Source organism: Euprymna scolopes, chromosome 16 (assembly GCF_053919585.1).
Source record: "Euprymna scolopes isolate OS-2025 chromosome 16, ASM5391958v1, whole genome shotgun sequence".
Lineage (NCBI taxonomy): Eukaryota > Metazoa > Mollusca > Cephalopoda > Sepiida > Sepiolidae > Euprymna > Euprymna scolopes.
The window spans coordinates 3,481,366-3,500,187 of NC_136497.1; positions in this window are offsets into that span (position 1 = coordinate 3,481,366).

An 18,822-nucleotide genomic window follows, 5' to 3' on the forward strand; every position below is an offset into this window, starting at 1 on the left:
ACATATGCCCATTTTCTTTTTAGTATTCTTCTTTGTTTATGGGAAAGAGGGAGAGAGAGAAACACACACACACACGCACACACACACAAACAGAGAGAGAGAGAGAGAGAGAGAGAGATGTCTAGACAGGAAACAAGAATAGTTTTACTATGCTTTAAAAAGTAAACAATGCATTTCTAAATTTAATTTCTTAGTGGGAGGGGGTGACAGATTAAACCGCTTGAATTCTAAGAACAGATACTACACTTTGATCTCAGCCAAAAGACCAAGTAAATAAAAAACGCATATTAGATATTTATTGTATATTATATTGAGACAAGATGTCATATTCCAAACATCACACATTCCAAATGCTGATTCCAAATTCTGAAATAAAACCATTATTATTCAGAAAGCCATTCTTAGTATTGGGAGGTAATGTTTTTTATATAATCTTCAGTTCAGGAAGGGTTTTAAGGAATTCATATAAAAGTATTATGAACTAACAGATTATCCGATGTTGGTGGAAATACATTGAATACCTCCCTTTATTTTCTTAGGGCGAGGGGGGGCGAAAGATGAGACCACTTGAATTCTAAGAACAGATACTACACTTTGATCTCAGCCAAAAGACCGATTAAAAAAATGCATATTATATATGTATCGTATATTATAATATACGATAAATATATAATATGCATTTTTTTTAATTGGAATTCATATAAAAGTATTATGCACTAGCAGTTTACCAGACATAGGGGGAAATACATTGAATGCTTCCTAGCTGAATACCCAGCATTGCCTAGGATCGGATAAGATTGGTTGATATATGTACGAGCTTAATACCTGGCGTCGCCCGGGATTGTATTACATAGCTGGATATATGTACTAGCAGAATACCCGGTGTAACCCAGGATTCGATAAAATAGGTGAATATGTACTAGCAGAATACCCAGCATCGCCCGGGATTGTATGACATAGCACCAACATGACATATGTATTAGCAGATTACCCGGCATGGCCTGGGATTGGATAAAATTCATGGAATCTTTCCTAGCAGAACACTAGGTGTCGCTTGAGATTGGAAAAAATTGGTTGATATATGTACTAGCCAAGTACCTAGTGTCGCCTAGGGTTGGATTACAAAGGTGGATATGTACTAGGAGAAGAGACAGCGTCGCCCGGAATTGTATGACATAGGTGGATATGTACTAGCAGAATACCATGCATTGTCCAGGATTGTATGACATAGGTGAAGTATAGGTCCAATTCGACAATTTTAAAGGTGGTTGTTCAGTATAGTTTCGATTTGACAATTTCGAAGGTGTTTGTAGAGTGTAGGCCTGATTTGAAAAATTTTTTGAATGTTCTTGTGCAGTATAGGTCCGATTTGACAATTTTGAAGGTTCTTGTGCAGTATAGGTCAGATTTGAAAAATTTTGAAGGTGCATGTGCATGTGCATTATTTCACAATTTTGAAGGTGCTAGTGTAGTATAAGTCCTATTTGTATAGATCAGATTTGACAAGTTTGAAGGTGCTTGTGCAGTATAGGTCCAATTTCACAAGTTTTTAATGTACTTCTGCAGTATAGGTTGAATTTGAAACATTTTAAGGTGATTGTGCAGTATAGGTCCAATTATTAAAATTTTGCAGGGGCTTGTGCAGTATAGGTCCTATTTGACAATTTTGAAAGTCCTTGTGAAGTATAGACCAATTTTGAAGGTGCTTCTGCAGTATAGGTCCGAAATGACAATTTTGAAGAAGCTTGTGCAACAGCCAGCCATGGTTTTCTCCAGAATGTGCTGCTGCTATTGCGCACAGAAATCACTTTTTCCACTGCTTCCAACGTAATAGATGTATGGAAACTAAAGCCGCTTTCAGGACTGCCAGCAACCATTGTAAGAAAGTAATAAAGAACGCAAGAGAGTTGTATGCTCAGTCCGTCAAGTCCAAAGTAGCTGAGCAGCGGCTTGGTTCCCACCAGTTTTGGCAAATTGCAAACAGAATCCTGAACAGAAGCGTATGCTCTATCCCAACTATCATCAATGGACCTGAGGTAATCTCGTCAGCATCAGACAAAGCCAAACTCTTTGCCAAGAACTTTGCAGCCAATTCTACCCTTTGCGACCAAGGCCACCAACCCCCAATATTTCCTCCTGTATCAGAAAACACACTGTGATATACGTATATCTGTATGTGATGTTGCCAAGCTAATCAAAAAACTTTGATTCCAGTAAAGCAAACGGCCCTGACGGTATTCCAATTATAGTACTCAAAAAACTTCAACCAGAACTAGCACCCATACTTACAAAACTGTTTAAACGTTGTCTTAAGGAGAATTGCTTCTCATCACCCTGGAAAATCTCATCAGTATGCCCTGTATTTAAGAATTCAGGTGATCGTTCATCCCCCTCTCAGTACAGGCCAATAAGTCTCCTGTGCGTCATGAGTAAGTTGCTGGAATCTGTGTTAAATAGAGAAGTAATCAACCATCTCAACAAAAATAACCTTCTTAGTGACACACAATATGGTTTCCGTTCTGCTAGATCTACAGCAGATGTGCTTACAGTTATATCTCATAGGATTAGCGAATCTCTCGACAAAGGCAACCTTTCTAGGGCAATTGCTCTTGACATATCTAAGGCCTTTGATAGGGTATGGCATAAAGGTTTACTTCACAAGATCTCCAGCTATGGTATAGCTGGAAATGTCTTCTCAATTATTAAATCATTTCTCTCTGACAGGTTCATAAGAGTAGTAGTTGATGGGCAAAAATCAGAAGCTCACAGTATAAATGCTGGAGTCCCCCAGGGGTCCATCCTGGGCCCAACTCTTTTCCTGATCTACATTAATCATCTTCCAAATCACATCCTTACATCATTCGTAGACATTTTTGCTGACGACACTACCATTTAACTTATCTAAGACAGTAAACGACCAAGTTCTCTCCGATTCTCTCTCCTCTGATCTGATTGCGCACGTTGTACAATGGGGAAAGGAGTGGCTGGTTACTTTTAATGCATCTAAAACCCAGCTTCTATCTTTACATCATCAACTTTCTGATCCCCATCTGGCATCAATTAAAATGAATGGCTCTCGTCTTGGGGAGGCCTCAAGTTTTGACAGGCATCTGGGTTTGACCTTTACTCCTGATCTTAAATGGAATATGTACATCAAATCTGTTGCCAAGGCCGCTGGAAAAATGGTCGGACCTTCTATCGATCCAGTAGATATCTCACTGCTGATGCAATTCTCTATCTATATAAGAGCCAGATACGTCCAAGGATGGAATACTGTTGCCACATATATTGGCAGGAGCTGCTAGAAAAGACTCGTCCTGCCTTGATAGGGTTCAAAATAGACTTCGTGGCCTGGTAGGAGATGTCCTTTTCTCTTCGCTGCAACCTTTATCTCATAGAAGAGATGTTGCGAGTTTGTCTCTGCTTTATTGTTATTTTCATGGAAAGTGTTCGACTGAGTTTCAATCTATAGTCCCCCTCGCCAAACTTTCACAAGAAACACTAGACTAGCTGAAAACAGTATCAATAATTTTCCACACTCTTTATCTGTGCCTAAACCTAAACATAGATTCCATGATCAAAGCTTCTTTCTTAGAACTTCACGCCTGTGGAATTGTGTTCCGTTTTCCTGCTTTCCAGCTGTCTATAATATGGTTGTCTTCAAGTCCAACATGAACAAGTTTCTGATGAGCCGTTCAACTTAAGTTAATAAATTTACCGAACGTCCATTACTATCGATTACTATATTGTTCTTTTGACTACTCTACACTCTTTAACCCTTATCCTTGAGTGGCCTATCGGCCTTGATAAGTGGTGACGCCTATGTAAAAAAAAAAAGGTCCGTTTTGACAATTTTGATGGTGCTTGTGAAGTATAGACCAATTTTGAAGGTGCTTCTGCAGTATAGGTCCGAAATGACAATTTTGAACACGCTTGTGCAGTATAGGCCGTTTTGACAATTTTGAAGGTGCTTGTGCAGTATAGAATGATTTGAAAATTTCGAAGGTGCTTGTGCAGTATAGGTCCAATTTGACAATGTTGAAGGTTCTTGTGCCCTAAACACATACTTACATCATTCGTTGACATCCATGCTGATGACACGACCATCTACGGCAACACATCAAAGGCTGTAAATGACAAAGTTCTCTCTGATTCTCTCTCCTCTGATCTCGAGCGCGTGGTTCAGTGGGGGAAGATGTGGCTGGTTACCTTTAATGCATCTAAAACCAAACTCCTATCCTTACATCATCAACGCTCTGATCCTCATCTGGCATCAATTGTGATGGATGGCTCTCGTCTGAGAGAGGCCCCATGTTTTGACAAGCTTCTGGGTTTGACCTTTACTCCTGATCTGAAATGGAACACGTACATCAAGTCTGTTGCCAAGGTCACTGGAAAGATGGTGGGATCCTTCTACCGCTCCAGAAGATATCTCACTACTGATGCAATTCTCCATCTATATAAAAGCCAAGTACATCCAAGGATGGAATACTGCTGCCATATCTGGGCAGGAGCTGCTAAAAACAGCCTATCCTGCCTTGACAGAGTACAAAATAGACTTCGTGGCTTAGTGGGGGATGCTCTTTACTCTACCCTGCAACCTCTCTCCCACAGAAGAGACGTTGCGAGCCTATCATTGTTTTATCGTTATTTCCATGGCAGGTGCTCGTCTGAACTCCAATCTCTGGTCCCCCCCCTCGCCAATCTTTCACGAAAAACACCTGTCTAGCCGAATCCACTGTGAAAAATTTCCCCCACTGTTTATCTGTGCCTAAATCAAAACGTGGATTCCATGAACAAAGCTTCTTTCTTAGAACTGCACGCCTGTGGAACTCTCTTCCCTCTGCCTGATTCCCACCTGACTACAACTTGGATGTGTTCAAGTCCAACGTTAACAAATTCCTAATGAACCGCCCCTTAAGTAAACACTTTATCAAATCTCCACACTAACGTAATGTACGTACTTGCAATAACCCTTATCCCTGAGTGGCTTCCGGACCTTGATAAGTGGTGACCACTGTGTAAAAAAAAAAAATTCTAAGAACAGACACTACACTTTGATCTTAGCCAAAAGACCAAGTAAGCGTCTTATACTACTTACTTTCCTACCGACCATTATTTTCTATTATAAAAAGATGCATAATTTATATTTATCGAATACTATATTGAGACTAGATGTCATATTCCAAAAATCACATCTGAACTAAAAACATTATTATTTAGAAGGCCATCTATATTTTCGAGTGACGTTTGTTTCTCTAAAGCTTGACAGACAAAGCATGACCTCCTCCTTATTTTCTTAGTGGGCGGGGGGCGAAAGATGAAACAGCTTGAATTCTAAGAACAGATACTACACTTTGATCTTATTTATTTATTTTATTGAACGAAAAAATAATTGAACATACAAAACGTACAAACAAAAATTAAAAAGTCCAACAAAATTAGGCACAAGGCCCTATAAGAAATTGGGAGGGGGAGGGTACAGGGTCTTTGTAACTAGTACTTGACAATGATGACTTGGAGTCTTACTCTTGACTGGCAACATTTACCATAATACCTCATTCACTCTGTGGAGCTTAATCTATCTAGTGAATCCCAGGCGTTAAGGAAAAAACATATTTACAATTTGTAGAAACTTATCTGTGTGTCTGTGTATGCATTTTTTTTTTTTTTTTTTTATATAAAACCAAATATAATGTGTATTTGTGCATTTGTGAGGTGACAAAAAAGTCCGATTTCATTGGCAAAACAAAATTGGAATTAACATTGAATAAACTCGTGGAATGGGGAAAGCTAATGAAAAAAGTTCAGTTTAACATAAAATACAAATCCTACTGGGGTTGTTAGTAGTGACCCCCCTGTACTATTCTATCAGCTAGATCCCCCCACTGTTTTCCGGGGAGCCGAAAACAAGCAGGGACATCCCTAAGGAAGGGCTTGGGAAAAAAGCTTTACCAGGAGTGGGAGAAAATAAAGCAGTGGGTGGAGGGGTCGGTCGGTGACCTCTGAGTAGTGAGGGAGGAGTGGGATTTATTCAAAACAAATATGTGACAAAGGGGAGTGGGTAGACTCAGAGGTTCTCTAGTACCAAAAATAATAATAGGAGCGGGATCTCGTTTGTACCACCAGTCAAGAGTCTCTTTACTTGAACTATGCTAAGACCTAGGCGGGATGGGTTCCAAAGGACTCAGCACCGCCCGTGCCATGCTCAAGGAGGGAACACGAATTGAAACCTGGCTCCTCGACGGATGCACAAACTAGTGCTGTGCACCCACCTCTTGTCAAATTCCACTCTAGGCAACCTCTTCCAATCGCATCTGATCTTTACTTTAAGCAAATGTTTAAAGTAAACGATCAGATCCCGATCCGGAACAGATGTCCCTTCGCGGACCAACTTGAGGCGCGTTATCCAAATGGTCATGCGCGCTACTGCTAGGATCGCCAGGAAAACCAAACTTTCCTCCCTGGGGAACGGCGGCTCCATGTTGTACACAAAAGTTCCTACGTCGAGATCGAGCGGACACTCGGCATCGATGCGAGCTGTTACCCCCTCGACGTACTTTAAAAGGGGGTGTATCCGGCTGCAACTAAAAAACGTGTGCTCGATTGTTTCGGGCTCGCGTTCGTCACAGCACGGACAGAAGCGCCTGGTATGTTCTTTATACCGGAAAAGTTCGTCGAAGAGGGGCAGTGCATTTCGGACCAGTCGCCAAGTCAGGGAGAATTCCGAGTTATTCAGAATCTCCAGTCCCGGCGCCCAACACCATTGAGAACGGACAACCTCCATCGACCATCCCATCCGCCTACAAAGTGGATCCTTCGCGGTCCCTTCCACTAAATCCCGATACAGTTTCTTCCTTGGCTGATCGAGGACACTGGTCCCCGGCAAAGCTCTAAGAGCGGTCCGGCATTCGGAGAAGAACTTGGACTCCCCCTTCGGTCTACGACGACCTTCTACCGAAGGGTTGGGTTTGAGATTGGGAAACGAGTTCTCAACCACAGGGACCCAAGGAGCGTCTCCTTCAAGCGAACGACCCAGGAAAGCCAATCTCTCGGCGTTTCTATGACACAAGAGACTGGGCTGACCCAGGCCTCCCTCGCTTGGACTTTGAACACAGACCTCTCTGCAGACATAGTGCTTACCCTCGTTCCACAAAAGTGAATCGAGGCGCCCTTGTAAGCGGGTTAGGCGTTCTGCAGGGAGAGGAAGTACAGACAAACGGTAAAGGATGAGCGGAAAGACGTATGTAGCACACGCCTCCGCCCGACCCTTCAAGGACAATTTCCTTCCAATCCAAGTCTTCACTGACGATTTGACCTTAGACTGTACTTCCGACCAATTCTTTTCCAGCTGAAGTCCCGGTCCAAACCAGACACCGAGAATACGGACCGGTCCATCGGTCCAGCTGAAAATACCTGGAAGCGAGTTTACCCCGGTCCAGGCCCCCAACCGCAGGCCAGCAGACTTGCTACGGTTGAAGATGGCCCTTGTTACTTCTTCGTATCGAGCGAGCGCCTCGACCACCGCTTGAACGTCCGTGAGGCAAGACACGAACACGGTGACGTCATCGGCGAACGCGGAAACCCTGGCTCGTGTGCCTCCAGGGAGAGCTATTCCGCGCAGGACTGGTGTAGCCGCCTCGTCCCTTAAATTGCGAAGGAGGGGTTCCAACGCCAGGACATACAACAGAGGCGACAGCGGACAACCCTGTCGCACCGACCGAGAGACAGCGAATGACTCTGATAGCTTACTGTTGATCTGCACCGCCACCGTTGGCCTGTCATACAGAACAAAGATCCACTTGCGGAAGTCCGGATTAAATCCGGCGGCCTCTAACACAGATCCTAGGAACCGATGGTCGACCCTATCGAATGCCTTGGACTGATCTAAACTGATCAGCGTGGCTTCGGCGTCGTCTTCTGTCCCCTCTATGATCGAGCGTATCAAATGCAAATTGTCTTGAATCGATCTCCCCTTCACAGCATAAGTCTGGTCTGGTTCGATCAAATCAGTGATGACAACCTGCAAGTGATTCGCAAGAATCTTTGCCAAAATCTTTAACTCTGTGTTTAGCAGAGTCAAGGGCCTAAAATCATCAAAGTTTTCCCCCCCGCCATGCCGTTGACCTTTCCTCAGCAATGTGATCACACCCTTGGTCACCTGTCCAGGGATGGAACCCTGGGCAAACCAATGGTTGAACATATCCTTCAGAAGAGGGACCAACATGGGCGACAGCCTCAAGTAAAACTCGTAGGGTAAACCATCAAGCCCCGGAGATTTGTTATAGCCGACCTGCTTCAACGCAGTAATGACCTCATGTTCAGTAATAAGACCATCACAGCTAGCCGTTCGAGCCGCCGTGAGGCGGGGCGAGTCAGCCAAATAGCTGCCAAACTCATTGACCCTGAGTCTGGGTAGTTGGGTGAAGCGCACCGATAGATGCTCCCGAAACCCCTCGCAGATCTCCCGAGTCGATACTAAAGCGTGTCCTTCCAGGTTATGTACTTTACGAATGTACCCATCCGAACCGCGCCTTAAAGCAGCCTTACGCTCAACGGCGTCAACATTCACAGCCTCGTTAGAAACTTTGTTTAACCTAGCCCTAACTACTTGACCTTCATACCGCTCGCTAGCCAAGCGGTTGAGATCTTGTTTAGCTAGTGCTAACTCTAGGGGATCCCCCCTTCCACCGCCCGGGTCAGCTTATCCTCTAAGCGCTTCTTTGCCTCAGCCTTATCTAACGCGAGGCGTTGGCTATACTTGACAGAGAAGCGCCTAATTTTGGCCTTAAGACTAACCCACCACTTACTCCCTGTAACCGCCCCCACTAAAGCCCTCTGAATTAGCTCAGTGACCTTCAACCGGTAGTCCTCCAGCTCCAACAAGGAGTTGTTGAACTTCCAGTATCCGGCCAGTTTAGGCCTAGCACTTAAGTTCAAACGGGCCATAACAAGTTTATGGTCCGAGTGTCCTAACAAGTGGAACGTGGGGCAAGATAGGAAGTCTATGTCGCCTCTTCTAACTAACATCCTATCCAAGTAAGTACTCGGATGGGAAGGCACTACAGAATGCCACGTCCACATCTCCCGCCCCGGATGATCAAGACGAAATCTGTCAACGAGATCGCACGAAGCCATCAGGTCAGACAGAGTGCTGTCACACCACACCGACCCACTAGCCCCCCCGACCTTATCTATACTGGGATCAAGGATTGCATTCCAATCACCCATTAAAACTAACCGTTCCGGATTCACTAAGAAGCCCTCCAACCGTCGAAAAAAGGTTGCCCTCTCTACAGCAGCATTGGGAGCATAAACAGCAACAATCCGAAAAACACTACAATTAACAGCAACATCAACAACAAGCGCCCGCCCGTCCTCGTCTGCGTGAACAACATTCACCGACGCTGACAGGGTGCGATTCACTAGCAAGGAGATTCCACGACTATAAGTATTGCCATATGCTGAGTAAACATCGTAATCGTTTACCAGCACCTGACAATCCTCGTCACAAATAAAGTGGGTCTCCTGGATAGCGGCGATATCTACCTTAAGGGACACCAGGTCTCTCACAACGCGCGAGGCTTTGCTTCGACACCTGATGCCCCTCACATTAAATGTAGCCAAGTTTAAAGTCATGTTCACTTACCTTTAAGCAGTGTCACAGACGGGTCTGAAATCCTTGGCAGACAGGATGTGGTAGGCCTGACCAAGGCTTCCGGTGAGTAAGTCTTCTTCGGGCTGACCATCTTTGGCCACGCCTCCCACATCCAGGGGAAAGATTAATTTTAGTGCCCTGTATAGTGATGGGTGGACGTAGATGGGCGTTCTTCCTTCGCATTTAAGTGCTATCTTTAGCAGCGAAGGGTGGTCCGTCTCAATTATTTTTAGTCCTGGTATGGCTTCCTTGGCTGCCTCCAACATTGACCACAGGGATTCTGTCCGTGCGTCCTTATTTTTCGCACAAAGGTGGTCAACATTGGAGCGTCTGGGAATTGAGTGGGATCGGTGACATTGTTACAACCAATATACACCAGATCCATCAGTTTGTTGTGCTGAGTCTTCTGCTTGCCCTTCAACTCATGGGCTGCTGGCAGAGGACCCGTTTCACATATCCTCCTTCCAGGAAGAAAGGGGAGTTTCTTGGTTCGCTCCGTGCGAACCGGTATTTTCTCCTTCTCGGATGGTGTAGGAGGCGGAAGAGGAGCAGGGGTTTAGTTAGGTGTTGGGGATGGTTGAGAGTCTTTGGGGGATGAGGATTGGGTGGGGGTTGATTGCTTTGGCTGTGAGGGGGTTGGTAGATTGGGGGATTCAGTCTCGGCCTTTTTGGCAATGTCTTTCTCAGGGGGAGTGGGGTTCCCCTTCGTCTTCCTGCTCTTCTTCCTTCTAGACTTCCTGGAATCCGCGTTTGAAGTTGATGTTTGTGTTGCGGGGTCGGTCTCTTCTTCGGACACCACCTCCTCCTCCTCTGACTCTTGTAACTTCCTTTTAGTCGAGGAGAGAGGAGTCTCCGTGTCCATGGGGGCTGGCTTGTCTGTTTGGTCTCCGGTCACCGTCTGTTTGGGTTTGTTTTTCCCGTTTTTCCTGGTGACCGTCGACCAACCGCCCTCTGTTGTGGAAGCTGGTGCTGACGTCAAGGGTGCGGCTGTGACCGTGGCCGAGGGTTGAGAGTTTCCTGTGGCCTTGGTAGCTGGTCTTGATGGTGGCTTCTTGGGACAGTCTCGGGCCATATGTCCCTGTTTCTGGCAGTGCCAGCAATGTGGTCTCCTGCCTCCCACTATGATCGACAGGGTCCATTTCCCGAATTTCAGCATTGCAGGAACCCTGTCGAATTCAGCCCTCTCCAGAACCATTGTCAATTTATAGTCCCCGGTCATGACATTGCGCTGACCGCGGACTGGGGACACACTTTCGACGTCTCCATACTGACTCATGATAGCCCCTAGCTGTTTGGCCTCCAAATGGCACGGGACGTTGAGTATGGAGACGTTTGTCCTCCTCTTGTTCAAATATTCTGGCTGCAACTTGATGCTGCGCCAGCTCAGGTTTGTTCTGGATAGGCGTATTGCCTCTTCTTTGGAAGGCAGCAGGATGTCCCACATCACGTAGCTCCTCCGACAGATGTAGCTGACCGGGATGTTCAAGGCCATCAGCATCTCCATCATGCCTTCTTTGTTGACACCGGCAAACCCCTGGTCTTTAGATTGGAAGTAACCAGTGAGAGGACTCTATTCTGGAGCTCTTCAACTTGTCCCGGTAGGGGAATGATGTTGTCCCCTCCGTATACTTTTGATATGTGTCCTTGAACAGAGCCCTGTAGTCCTCCGGTGTCATTTTTTCCTCTTTTCTAGGGCCCCATGCCGACACCTCGTTAGCCTGGGGTTTTGATGGTCCCGGGCACGGAGCGTCTGGCATTGTCCCTTTGACTTGCTGTTGCTGCTGCTGCTGCTGCTGTATCTGCATCTGCTGCGCCTGTCGTTGGGTCGGTGCAGAATTTAGAGTCGGCCAATCCTCTGTATTCTCAGTTGGGGAAGGCTTCCTCTTCTTGGTGGGCGTCTGCGGATTGGGTGACTTTGCCGCCGACGCCTTATTCTTGTTTTTGGAGTCAGGGGCTTTGCCGAGTGATGGTGGCTCGGCCCCACTTACTCCTTCTGAGCTGTCCTCTGTGGGGGTGTCCGGTTTATCAAGGTCCCCTTCCGCCTGGAACAGCCTATTGAGGAACGCAATAGTGTTGTCGATGAGCGCCTTCGTTCTTGAGTTGGCGTCATCTTCGTCCTCCTCTTCTTCCCCCTTTGCCGGGGAGTTGTCTTCTTGGGGGGTTTGAAGACTTGGAGACCTTCTTGGAGTCCCGGTGACACTTTTTCCTCTTGGCTGTTGCTCTGCCGTTGCCACCGTGGACGCATCTTCCTTAGCTACCCCTTTTGGGAGAGTTTTGCCCTTTAGGGGAGCTTCATAGCTTGAGCTGGAAACGACCTGCGAGGATCGAGACATGGTGGCCTCCGTCGTTTGTGGTTCGTTGGCCCCAAGACTCTTTATCTCGCTCGCCGCCTCTTCATTCTTTTCGGGCTGGGAGTGCCCTTCTTGGGGAGCAGGATCCGGGGCCGCCGCGGGCTGCGGCCCTACCCTACCCATGGTTTCCAAGGTCGCCGCGGGCTGCGGCCCTACCTTGCCTTCCATCTCCTCTTCGTTGGCCCGGGGCCGGGATTTTACTCCCTTTTCCGGGGATTTAGTTGGGGGAGCGGTGCTCCGCATTTGGGGTGGTGATCCCCGCCTGCTCGGCATCGTGGGGGGGGGGAAGTTGATCGCTGACGCAGACCAGGCCTGGGAGGGAGGAAAAATAAAACAGTCTGGGGGACAAAGGGATGGAGGGGGTGGCCAGGGGCGAAGAGAGAAAGAGGTTTGACCTCCCCTCGCGGGGAAGTCAGGTTAGTCAGCTCGATCCCCCCTTGCGGGGGGAGAGCAGAGAAGAAAGACGCAGTGGTGGCTAGCGGGTCAGAGTGCCGCGTCACAATTAAGAGGAGAGAGGGAAAGGCATCTTGCCCAGAGAGAAGGCAAAAACGAAGAGGTATTAACCCCAAAACCCTACCCACAAACAACCCCAACAGGAAGCGACAAAGAGACCCGGTCTGCTCGATCCAACGGGAGAGCAGTGAAGGAAGACAAAGACTAGCGGGTCAGAGTGCCGCTAGTTAATTAAGAGGGAGAATTAGACATTCCTCCCAGAGAGAGGGAGAAAAGAAGAAAACTTAATACTAAAACCTTAATTCTAAAAACCTTAGACTATGCTGAAGGTCCTGACTCCCCAAAGGAGGGGGTCTGGTCCTTGCAGACGTAAAAAAGATGCCTTAACCTGGCTAAAAAGCCCGGTGGCAGATCCCTTCGCAGACAAGTAGCTGAAAAGCAAAAGTTTTGCACTGAGAACAGATGGTATTTATTTGCTCCCCCACCGAGCAAATTAGGCACAAGGCCAATTTTTAATGTGAGGAGTGAAGGGAGGGGGAAGGGAAAAAGGGGACCAGCTCCCGAGAGGTGGGAAATGGGAGCTGGTTAAAGGTCAGGTATGTGGGGTTGCCCCCACATCTGGTCTTTGCTTGCAGTATCTGCCGGAACAGATACTGCACTTTGATCTTGGGCAAAAGGCCAAGTAAAAAAATGCATATTATATATTTATCGTACACTAACTTGAGACAAGATGCCATATTCCAAACATCACACATAGCTAAACTGCTGATTCCAAATTCTGAAATGAAAACATTATTATTCAGAAAGCCATTCTTGGTATTGGGAGGTTATGTTTTTTATATAATCTTCAGTTACGGAGGAAATGGTTTAAGAACTTCATTTAAAAGTATTATGTACTAGCAGTTTACCCGATGTCGGTTGAAATACATTGAATGTTTCCAAGCAAAATACCCAGCATCGCCTGGGATCAGATCAGATTGGTCGATATATGTACTAGCCTAATACCCGGCATCGCCCGGAATTGGATTATATAGCTAGATATATCTATTAGCAGAATACCCAGTGTAGCCCAGGATTGGATAAAATAGGTGTATATGTACTAGCAGAAACTAAGCGTTGCCCGGGATTATATGGCATAGCAGTAGCATGATATATGTACTAGTAGATTACCCAGCATGGCCTGGGATTGGATAAATTTCATGTAATGTTTCATAGCAGAACACTCGGCCTTGCCTGGGATTGGGGAAAATTGGTTGATATATGTACTAGCCAAATACCTGGTGTCGCCTGGGATTGAATTACATAGGTGTAGATATGTAATAGCAGAATAGCTGGCTTAGCCTAGGATTGGAAAAAAGAGGTGTATATGTACTAACAGTATACCCAGCATCGTCTGGGATTGTATGACATAGGTGGATATGCACTAGCAATTTCAAAGGTGCATGTGCAGGTGCAGTATAGGTCAGATTTGAAAATTTTGAAAGTGCTTATGCAGTATAGGTCCGATTCGAAAATTTTGAAGGTGCTTGTGCAGAATAGGTCCGATTTGACATTTTTGAAGGTGCTTGTGCAGTATAGGTCCGATTTGAAAATTTTGAAGTTGCTTCTGCAGTATACGTCCAATTTTAACAAATTTGAAGGGGCTTATACAGTATTGGTCCGATTTGACACCTTTGAAGGTGCTTGCGCAGTATAGGTCCGATTTAAAAATATTGAAAGTGCTTACTGAAATTTTGAAACTACTTATGGTTACTTGGTCTTATAGGTCCGATAATTTTGAAAGTGCTTGCGCAGTATAGGTCTGATTTGACATTTTTGAAGATGCTTGTGCAGGATAGGTCTGATTTGAAATATTTCAAGATGGTTGTGCAGTATAGGTCTGATTCAACAACTTTAAAGGTGCTTGTACAGTGTAGGTCCAACCCAAAATTTTGAAAATGCTTGTCCAACTCGGCAATTTTGAAGGTGCTTGTGCAGTATTGATCCGACACAAAAATTTTGAAGGTACCTGTGCAGTATAGGTCCGACTCGACAATTTTGAAGGTATCTGTGCAATATTTGTAAGACTTGACAATTTGGAAAGTGCTTGTGCAGTATAGGTCCGATTCAACAATGGTAATGCACTTGTGCAGTATAGGTCCAATTGGACAATTTTTAATGTGCTTGTGCAGTATAGGTCTGACTTGACAATTTTGAAGGTGTTTGTGCAGTATAGGTCCGAGTATTCAATTTTGATAGTGCTTGTGCAGGATAGGTCCCATTTGATAATTTTGAAGGTGAAAATTTTAAAGGTGCTTGTGCAGTATAGGTCCGATTTGACAATTTTGAAGTGCTTATGCAGTATAAGTCGGGGTTGACAATTTTGAAGGTGGTTGTGCAGTATAGGTCTGATTCGACAATTTTGAAGGGGTATGTGCACTATAGGTCTGAGCCACAATTTTGAAAATGCTTTTACAGTATAGGTCCGACTCAACAATTTTGAAGGTGCCTGTGCAGTATAGGTCCGACTTGAGAATTTGGAGGGTGCTTGTGCAGAATAGGCTCGATTCGACCGTTTGAAGGTGCTTGTGCAGTATATGTCCAATTCGACAATTTTGAATGTGCTTGTGCAGTTAGGTTTGACTCAACAATTTTCGAACATGCTTGTTCAATATAGGTCTGACTATTCAATTTTGAAGGTGCTTGTGCAGTATAGGTCCGATTTGACAATTTTGAAGGTGCTTGTGTAGTATAGGTCTGATTTGAAAAATTTAAAGGTATTCGTGCAGTATAGGTCAGATTTGATAATTTTGAAAGTGCTTGTGAAATATAGGTCTGATTTGCCAATTTTGAAGGTGCAGTATAGGTCCAATTTTACAATTTTGAAAGCGCTTGTGCCGTATAGCTCTGATTTGACAGTTTTGGAGGTGCTTGTACAGTATAGGTCTGATTTTACAATTTTGAGGGTGCTTGTGCAGTATAGGTTCGAATTGAACATTTTGAAGGTGCTTGTGCAATATAGGCCCGATTTGACAATTTTGAAGGTGCTTGTGCACTGCAGCTTTATCCCAATAAATAATTTTAAAGGTACTTTTACAGTATAAATATACGTATCCATACATTTTTTATGTGACACTGTGCATGTTTTAAAGCTTGACATGCCAGGCCTAACCTCCTACTTATTTTCAAGTGACGTTTGTTCATGAACTCCTCCTTATACAATCATTGTTAAAATATGCGAGTGACCTCCCTTGGATCGAGCTTCGTTGTCAAATACCATTAGAATAATATACAATCATTGTTATAATATGCAAGTGACCTCCCTTGGATGTAGCTTCATTGTCGAATACAATTAGAATAATATACAATCATTGTTATAATATGCGAGTGACCTGTCTTGGATTTAGCTTGTTTATTATTAGATTGGTGACTACTTGGGAATACAAAATTGTGTATGTAGATAACCAAAGATAAGCAACAATGAGCATGGTCATTATCAGATGGGTAACTCTTTGAGAATACAGAATGTTTCATGTAGATCACCAATTTTAAGGAACGATAAGCTTGGTCATTATAAGATGGGGGATTACTTGGAAATACAGAATGCTATATGTAAATCACAAAAGTTAAGAACCAATTAGCTTGGTCATTATCAGATGGTGACTAATTTGGAATACAAAATGTTACATGTAGATTATCAAAGTTAAGCAAAAAATAAGCTTGGTCATTATCAGATGGGTGACTATTTGGGAATATAAAATGGTTTATGTAGATCACCAAAGTTTAGCAACAATGAGCTTGGTCATTATTAGAATGTTTTATGTAGATCATTAAAGGTAAGCAAAAATGAGCTTGGTCATTATCAGATGGGTGACTACTTGAGAACACCAAATGCTTTATGTAAATCACCAAAGTTAAGCAACAGGAGCTTGGTCATTATTAGATGGGTAACTACTTGGGGACACCTAATGCTTTATGTAGATCACTTAAGTTAAGCAACAATGTGTGAGGTCATTATCAGATGGGTGACTACTTGGGAAAACCAAATGCTTCATGTAGATCACCAAAGTTAAGCACCATAGAGACCTGCCATTATCAGATGGGTAACTGTTTGGGAATACCAAATGCTTTATATAGATCACCAACGTTAAGCAACCTTGAGCCTGGTCATTATGAGATGGGTAATTACTTGGGAACATTAAATGCTTCATGTTCATCACCAAAGGTTAGCCACACTGTCCAGTCATTCTCAGATGGGTGACTACTTGGGAAAATTAAATGCTTCATGTAGATCACCAAAGTTAAGCAACATGTAGCCTGGTCATTATCAGATGGGTAACTACTTGGGAACACCAAATGCCATATATAGATGTCTAAAGTTAAACAACATTGTCCCGGTCATTCTCAGATGGGCGACTACTTTGGAATACAAAATGCTTTATGTAGATCACCAAAGTTAAGCAACATTGTTTGGTCATTATCATATGGGTGACTACTTGGTAATTCCAAATGATTTATGGAGATCACCAAAGTTAAGAAACAATGAACTTGGTCATTATCAAATGGGTAACTACTTGGGAATATTTCATGTATATTTTTAACAGTGTGCTGAGGGATATGAAGACAGTCCTGGAAATCGCAGAAACCGTTTACGAGTAAACACGACTATTGATTGGTGTGTTTGTAATGTAAAAATGATGAAATGCGACTTATTTGATTAGTGTTTTTGCAATGAAATAAACAGCCCAATGAATGTGTCAAAGTTATTATATTAGTAAGAGGGTGGCAATAATGTGGGTTAAATCATGAGAAATAATTGTCGAAATTAGCAACATATTGAAGAATAATGAAAAATTATGAAATGTGAGTTATATGATTGGTGTGTTTTAATGAAATAAACAGCTCAGATAATGTCTCAAAGTTATTATTTTAGTAATAGGGGGTGATAATGTGGGTTAAATCATAAAAATGATCGTAGAAATTAGTAACATATCCAAGAATTATCCAAACTAATGAAATGTGAGTTATTTTATTGGTGAGTGTGTAATGAAATAAACAGCCCAGACAATGTATGAAAGTTTTTGTTTTATTAAGAGCCGGGTGACAATGTGGGTTAAATCATGAAAAATTCAACGAGATAGACACAAATATATACTAGCAGAATACCCAGAGTAACCCAGGATTGAATGAGATACATGCAAATGAATGCTAGCAGAATACACGAGCGGCTGGGATTGAATGAGATAGATGCAAATATATACTAGCAGAATACCTGACGTTGTCTGGGATTGAATGAGATTGATTAAAATATTTACTAGCAGAATTCCTTTTGTTGCCCGGGATTTAAGGAGCTTGATGGAGATATATGCAAGCAGATTACCCGGCGTTGCCCTGGATTGAATAATGTACGTTAGAATATATACTAGCAAAATATTCAGCATCGCTTGGGATTGAATGAGATACGTGGAAATATATATTAGTAGAATACCCTGCATCGCTCTAGATTGAATGTGATAGGTGGAAATATGTAGAAGCAGAATACCAGGCATCGCCCGAGATTTTATGCGGCAGGTTCAAATAAATACTAACAGAATACCCGGCATCGCCTGGGATTGAATAAGATAGGTACAAATACAGAATAGACCAATACTATGCATCACTCGGTATTGTATAAGATGGCTACACATATACACTATCAGATTACCCGGCATTGCTCAAGATTGAATGAGATAGGTGAGAAAATATACTAGCAATATCCCCGGCGTCGCCCGGGATTGAAGGATATTGATGAAAATATCTATTAGCAGAATTCCTGGCATTGCCCCGTAATGAATGAGATAGATATATGAATATACTAGCAGGATAATTAGTGTCACTCTGGATTAAATGAGGGCGGTAAAAGATAAAGTTTGTACCAGAAATGGCTTAAACAATTTTCTATCTCAAAATTACTTTATTTGTGAAGTCGATTCCGGATATGGCTAAAACAGTTTACGATCTCAAAATTAAATTAATGCATATATATTGTTAGTTTACGATGAACATTTACTTGGCCAGTTTCTATAGGAGGATGATCTATATTTTTTTGAATTTTTTATGTTATCATCCGGGCATGATGTGAGGGTTGGAGAGGTGGGTAGAAAGAAGCATGATTATGTTAATTTTAAGTTCTCTTTTGAGGGTTGGGTTAATTTTAAGTTCCCTTTTGGGGGTTGGGTTGGAGAGAGTAATGTCCGTTTTGGGGTCAAAAAGTATGTGAAATTGTTTCATATATGTATTTAAATTACCCGTCTTAGTGTTTTATTTTAAATATGTGTTGTATATTCATCGTCCTTGCAAAGGTAAAATTATTTCATATACATACTGTAAATTACGTACCCT